Source organism: Vigna unguiculata, chromosome 4, assembly GCF_004118075.2.
Source record: "Vigna unguiculata cultivar IT97K-499-35 chromosome 4, ASM411807v1, whole genome shotgun sequence".
NCBI classification, from domain to species: domain Eukaryota; kingdom Viridiplantae; phylum Streptophyta; class Magnoliopsida; order Fabales; family Fabaceae; genus Vigna; species Vigna unguiculata.
The window spans coordinates 24,454,390-24,461,955 of record NC_040282.1 but is presented as its reverse complement, the minus strand read 5'-3'; the positions used below and the strand labels follow the sequence as shown (position 1 = coordinate 24,461,955).

The 7,566-nt window shown below is 37.8% G+C and overlaps 1 non-coding gene across 1 annotated transcript; it reads right to left on the bottom strand.

Annotated features, from left to right (window-relative positions):
• Window positions 1-7,055: 7,055 nt before the first annotated feature.
• On the bottom strand, window positions 7,056-7,162 carry LOC114182804. Its single transcript, XR_003604240.1, has one exon. It is a non-coding gene; the product is annotated as a small nucleolar RNA R71 (small nucleolar RNA).
• Between the last annotated feature and the right edge of the window lie 404 nt (window positions 7,163-7,566).

Sequence of the window (7,566 nt, the reverse complement as noted above, 5' to 3'; positions counted from 1 at the left end):
AGGCCTGCCGACAGGCACCATCATAGAGAAGGAAAAAATTGCGTGGCTGTGAGGAGAATTGTTGGGTTTGGGATTTGTGGAAATCAGATAAATTGTGTATATGAGGTTGAGGAATTAACTAAACAAATGTTTATAGGAATTATATGTACATAATCTGCCGGTGTAAGTGGTGGAAAATTAACAGTGTCATAAGGAGCTTTATTAAACCAAAGCATGGCTAGAATTGGAAGTTTTAAACCATTAAGAACTAGAAGTGTTAAATGAATATGCACTAGAGGGAGATGAGATATGGGTTTATTGTAGGATAAGGAATCTTACGTGAGAATAACTTCTAGTGAAAATGGGCAATTTGTGTGGACCATACTAAGACAATTTAATGGTAGACATGAATATGGACCTTATGGTTTAAGGAAATACTTGATTTGGAGCACGGGTAGATAGCAAAATAATGTGGATCTATGGATTAACTACGAAATAATGAAGGTGGTGATGAGTCATTATTTTCCTTCACTCCACTAGCCTTTGTGTACCCATTTGACAGTTGTTCAGTGCTTAATTGTTCATCTTTAGTGTGTTTTCATCTGTTGGGCTTTATTGTGTCATTGTTCGTAATTTGGGTTAATTTCACATTATTTGGCCTAATTTTCGTTTTTAATTACTTTTAGGTATTTGGGTGAAGCAATTTTGGAGCTTGGACATTAATATTTAGTTGAGGAGACTTGCCACATCATTGCCACATCATTTCCACATCATTTCCACGTCATTTCCACGTCATCTGAGTGGATGGGCCAACACTTCAAGCCTAGTAGTGGCATTTTTGTAATTCTGAGTGGCAGAATGACATTTTTGTAAATAATGCTGGCAGAGTTGATTTGACCACGAAATTAGGTCTCTTCGCACGCAACCAACCGCACTCTCTTCTTCTACACTCTTCTCCAACCTCCATTCTAGTTCTCCAAGCTTTGGTGGGTGTCTATGGAGGTGCTCGACTCGTTTTTGATGTTTTTGCACTAGTTTTTGCCATTTCTATGCACATTTGATAGCTCCCAATGAGGGTTTTACATTTTGAATTCATTTTCTAGCTTGGGCATCTTATTTCATAGAATGTATTGACTTGGAACAACACCCATTGATGGGGGTTTTCTGCTTTTATACCATAGCAATGTTTTTCATTCAATTACAACTCTAATATCCGTCTTTTGATTTCTAATGTTCTATTTCAGATTTGAAGTGCTTGATTGTTCCATTTTGATGTCTAGCTAAGCTTTTTGCAATGATCCCTTGACGAAATTGAAATGAAACCATGAGATTGTTGGTCGTTTTTGGGTTGTATTCGGAATTACATCTATTTCAGGTTAGGCTTTGATGATAAATACATTTTTGATGCATGCTTAATCTCAAATTCGTGTGTGCACATTAATGGCTCGTATTCATGCTTAATATTTATGAGTTTTGTCACAACTTGCTTTAATCTGTGGGTGTTAACTGCCTAAAATTTGTTGTGCTTAATGACAATGAATCCATGGTAATTTTCGCTTAGTTGATTACTTAGGATTCATGAGAGCAAATTTGAATAGAACAATTAATTTGGTAATCTGTGATTGGTGGACTTTCAACTATATTAAGGAATCATTGTGTTTTCATATAATTGTTAAATTTATTCACATTGTGAATTTAAGCTTGTTGTGAATCTGCCTGCAAAACCCCCCTGTGTTATTGTGTTGTGTTTGAATTTGGAAATTGAGGCTTTGGACGAAAATATTGGTCGTTGGTAGACGACTTTGTTCAACTGTCACATACTGCATTTTAAGTGTTTTAATTTAATGGGGTACGACCTCTATCAAATTTGGCGCCGTTGCTGGGACCAATAGTTTGTTCAAAGTAAAATTTTCAGTGTGTTTGTGTGTTGGTGTTTTGGTGTGTGTAGTTCAAGTGTGGTTGAGTTGGTATATGTTCATTGTGATAGTGTTTTTGTGTGTTTTTGTGTAGTGTGCGTGTTGTCTGTGTAGTAGAGTGAATAGTGTCGTGCCGCGCATGAATAGTGTCAATTCTAGTGTAATGAATAGTGTTGAATAGTGTCTGATTCCGGCATTTAACTTGTGGATTTTTGTTAAGGTAGCTACAATGCTTGTTTTGACTTGAAATTTTTTCTCCCCACTTATAAGACATTGAACTTGATGGGAAAAATGGCTGGAGCAGTTGGTATGGTCTGATTTGAAAGATTCAAAAAAAATTTGGACTGATTTTTAGTTAAACATTAGAGGATCATAACTTTTGCTCTGGTTATCAAAATCAACATCATTTTATATGAATTTGGGGTGGAATTTAATTTACTACGTTTTCTTGTACCTGCTTTGCTAGTTATCAAACTTAGATTCTCCAGAAAATGCCATTTTCTATATTTCAGCAATCTTTTTTGTGATTTTTCTTCATTTTTTGCACTTTTGAAAAACCTTTAGAAATACTTCCACTTTGAGTTTTGAGCTGATTTTTTATGTGGTATTGTTTGGGCACTCAAAGGACAATCCTACCAATTTTCAAGTCATTTGGAGTTCATTTGCGTATACTTGTAGTTATACCCTATGTTATGCCATTACCACTAGAATTAATGTATTTTGGTGCATGACTAGGGGAAGCCCAAGTGAAGTACGACCATTTGACCCTGAGATTGAAAGGATCTTCCACGGAGGACGTAGGCATCTTAGAAATCAATCTTTGCATGTTGATTATACTGTGACTTTTCATACTCCTAACACTTCTCATTTTGTGCATTCTTTGCATTCTAAGCATACTGTTTATTGTGATCGTTCTGATTTTCATACTGATAATATGGCTCAATGATGGAGCTTGGTGGAGACATAAAGCTCCAAGTGCAGCGGAAATGATGGAGGAAGCATGGAAGAGTGGAAGGCAAGTTTGTAGGCTCTTTTTCTTTGTTCACTCAAGAGCAAGTCCAAATTGTCCTTAAAATCTTTTTCTAGTCTAGAAACTTAGCAAGATTTTGGATAAAAGCATCCCCTCTGTCAATGCAGTTTTCTATCCTAGCTTGTTGCTTTTTAGTGATCCTAAATGAAGGGGGAATGAAATGTTTCCACATGCATGCTTTTAATTTAGAAAATGTGTTAATGCATGATTTTCTCCCCTTTTTCACTCTATATTGCTTCTCTTGCTACCACTCGGACGCACATCCTATAAACCTAGAAGTAACATGCCTAAGAATGTCAAATTGACTATATCTACTAAACAATGGTTGCACCAATTTTTCTGTATCCCACATCCAATCTCTAAACGATATTGCTCCTATATCCTCCCCAAAGAATGGAATGTGACTATGAAATGTATGATGCAACTCTTGACTACAATGCTTATGCAATCTAGGACTATATATAGAATATGTACTAATGGTGATTGAATGAACTTATGCAACTTGAAAAAGTGTGGTAGAGGAAATCAATCACAAGTGGACCTCCAGGTTAGGCGAGGTGAGTCTTTAAGACTTCTTAAATACCAAGGCCAATCCTTGCGAAGATACACTTGTGAGAGGTTTCAAAAATCACACAATTGTCTAAGTGCTAAGTAAATAGAATCACTTAAGTCACTGAGCACAAAACAAGCAAACAAGACTCAAAGAAATTTAACACTAAAAATGGATCCCTAAATGGCAAAAGATTAGAGACTTTGGTCTCACACTTAAGCCTCTATGCAATGTCAAAACATGAATATAGCTATGCTGCCTAAAGTAAGGTGAGAAAGCACTTAGAACTTTCAACACACTTACTACTAAAATGCTCACTATATAGTATCATCAAAAGGTTCTACTTAGGAGATGGGATTGAACACCTTGTGGTTCCCCAAGACACCTAAGTAGGCCAAGCTTACAAGTTTAGAATGCAATAAAGTTGGTGCACTAAGAATGGCAAAGAAAGAGCAATCCCGAGAACACAAAAAATTTAGTGAACTTTAGGAGGAAAATTAGGTAACTTAGGATGCTCCAAAAATGCCAAAATAAGTGACCAAATTGAAGAGAAAGATGAAAGCTATTAGGATGCAATAATTACAAGTCACAATGGCCAATCAAAAGTCTTCAAAATGATGGTTCAATGAGCACCTTTGACCACTAGTGAAGAAAGCCTTAGTTGATGGCTTATGTGCACACACCAATTTGAACACCCTTGGACACTTTGTGGATAAGAAAATTGCAGCACCAAATAGCCAAACAGCAACAAGAAACTGCACAAAACAGCAAACACAAACAAAGAAAACTTTGCCAAATCCAAATGGTTAACATTAAACACTCTTGAAGAAAATTGGCTCAAATCTTGGATATATGTGTAGGGTGAGAAGTAATTTGCAAATGAAAGCACAACCTTTAGAGATTTACTCCTCAACCACCCCCTAAGATGCTACCTATGATAGCAACCAAATCACAATCAAACACTTAATTCATATCCATAAGCATTGGAACCAACATTACTTGCCAAATGAAAGAAGAAACACAAGAAAAGCGAATTAGAAAATGCTAAACCAAATGGAATTATAGTGACAAGACAAAATTGAAATGCCAAGAATAGACAAGCAAAAAATTAAAGGCACACAAGGAGGGAAGCACAACAAAGAGAATCCTAGAAGGGAACTAGAATGGATCTACAAAAACAAAACAGAAACTGTAGTGCTTGTAAGAAGGCCTATAGTCCATTATGCATTGATGCCAATGGGAGAGTGTACACCACTCCAAATTGAAGGCATTTGATAGTAATAAAGGAGACACACTTAGGCTAAGACATTGATGGACAAAAAGCACTGAAATTAGAGCTGAAAACACACCAAAACGCACAAACAAAGAAAGTTGGAAAAAATACTGCACCAGTAAAAACGCTGACAGCTGCCTCAACTTTGAGGATTTATCATATTTTTTTATTGCACATTTTTTGTCAAAATTTTTTGTTAAATTTTCGTCCAGATGTTCTTTAAGTCAGCAAAAATTAGCAAGTGAATTGGTGTAGTGGATCGTTCATGTTAAATCAAACAAAAACAATGTGCGTCTGGAAAACAGAGAGAAAAAAAGGCACAGCATGCCTGAAAACGTTGATGTCCTATCTTTTAGGCACAACAAACAACTAAAATTAACAGGCACTGTATCATTCAAGAGAATTAACAAACAGTAGGTGTGTGCGGAGTGAAAACTGGAAAAACATACTAGAGCAAAATTGCTCACGGAAATTGTAAGATGTTCTATGAAAATTCAAGATAAATGAACTTGATTATGATCTAAAATCAAGTATGAATCATAGAAGAACATCTTAAACACTCAAAAGCACAATCCAATCGGTGAAATGGACGAAAAATAGTGAGACCATTGCCTTACACGTCCACAAGCATCACTTGAAGTTCATAGCTCCTTTTGTGTGATGTAGGACTTGGTTCTCATCAAGCAAGTGCAGAATTCAGCCATATGAACGAAAATTAAGATGTATGAAAGTGCTAAAACATGACTTGAGACAAAACACAACACAAGGAACTAAAAATTAAAAGATGCACCGATTAAAATGAAGAAAACCAGCAACGAAGAAAAGAACAAGTGTTGGAAAACGAAAATGGAACCTAAAACAGATTTGCACCAATGAAGCAAGGAGTACTACAAGATGAATCAATGGAGATTCATGTAGCTTCAATGTCAAATGGTGGAGAGCATCAAGAACATGAAAAAATAGCAAAAAAATTGAAGAAAACAGTGGAGAAGAAGAGACAAAACGAAAATTGAAGCAAGACACAAGTATGGACCAAGAACCTTACCCAAACCAGGAGGATGGATGCACCAAAGGCTTGGATGGCTCTAGATACCTCTATGATGGCGCTTGGTGGACACATGAAGCTCCAAGTGCAGCGGAAATGATGGAGGAAGCATGGAAGAGTGGAAGGCAAGTTTATAGGCTCTTGCTTGCAATGGATAGGTGAAAGGATGAATGATTTAGAGGTGGTTCTAGCCTAGGAAGGGGGCTAGAGGTAAAGAGAGTAAGCTCTCTAAAAGATGACTCTCAAGTGGCAATAGTGAGAAGTGTTCTCAACTCAAAGTCTCTATTGCACAAAAATTCAATAGTTAGTATAATACTGAAAAATTAAGGCTTTTATACTCAAGCCATTACACATGAGGAATCTTGACCCTTGGATGAGAAGGAGAAAGCATTTTGGCCTTTGATGCTAGCTTGGAGAAGAAGGCTTGATCTTGGCCATTGGATGATGCCTTGGAAAAGGAGGAAGCATTCCTAACCCTTGGATGCTTTGGATCCATGAGGTGTAGGAAGAAGTGTTGACTTCTACTTAGTCCACCTTGGCTCTTTAGATAGCTCATGGCCAAATCTCCTATTGGACTTAGTCAAGCCCAATTTTATCAATTGAACTACTCATTGTTTGACTTATTATTCTAGAAAGCAAAGCCTAAACAATGGGCCAATATTATTGTTATTCTATTGCTCTTTAAGACACCTCTTTAAATCTTCACATCTTCTTTGGCCCATGTGAAGAGTATGAGAAGCCCAATTGGATCTTTTTGAGCATGCTCCTTGTTATTGGGCCTCTTGATGGGCCTGGGCTTGAAGGTGCATGTGGGCCATGTATTGGGCCTTGAGCATGATTTGGGCCTAGGCGTTGACCCAAGCTATAAGCCTTGTTGGGATCACATCACTCAACCTCTTCCACCTCATGAGAGGACTATGAGTGAGCTCACTACAACAGAGTTCACTTATGACAGTCTATGCATTCAATATACTGAGGAGGATGTTCCGTATATGTTAAAAACTGGAATACACTTGTTGCCAAAGTTTCATGGTCTTGCAGGTGAGGACCCATGCAAACACTTGAAGCAGTTTCATGTCGTGTGTTCCACCATGAAGCCTATAGATGTCCAAGAAGACCATGTCTACTTGAAGGCCTTTCCTCATTCCTTGGAGGGCAATGCAAAATATTGGTTGTACTACCTTGCACCCAGGTCCATCACAAGTTGGGATGACCTGAAGAGATTATTCCTTGCCAAATTCTTCCCAACTACAAGGACAACAGCCATAAGAAAGGAAATTTCCGGCATCAAGCAACAATCTAGGGAGACCCTCTATGAGTACTGGGAGAGGTTCAAGAATTTTTGTTCAAGTTGCCCCCACCATCAAATCTCTGAACATCTGCTTCTACAGTATTTTTATGAAGGTCTGCACCACATGGGTAGAAATAGGATTGATGCCGCAAGTGGTGGTGCGCTTGGTAACATGACCCTTGCTGCATCTAGGCAACTGATTGAGAACATGGCTTCCAATTCTCAACAATTTGGCACAAGGAGTGATGCCATAGTTGTTAGAGGAGTTCATGATGTAGGGGCAGCCAAATACACCATGAAGTTGGAGAGTAAGATTGATGCACTTCTATTGTTCACAGCTGTTGTATCTTTCCCCAGTATATCTTGTACTTCTGCTGCACCTTCCATACCTCTTCCCTTCCCTCTGAGAGTTATTCCAAGCAAGAAGATGGAAGAGGTTGATAGGGAGATCTTAGAAACATTCAGGAAGGTTGAGGTGAGCA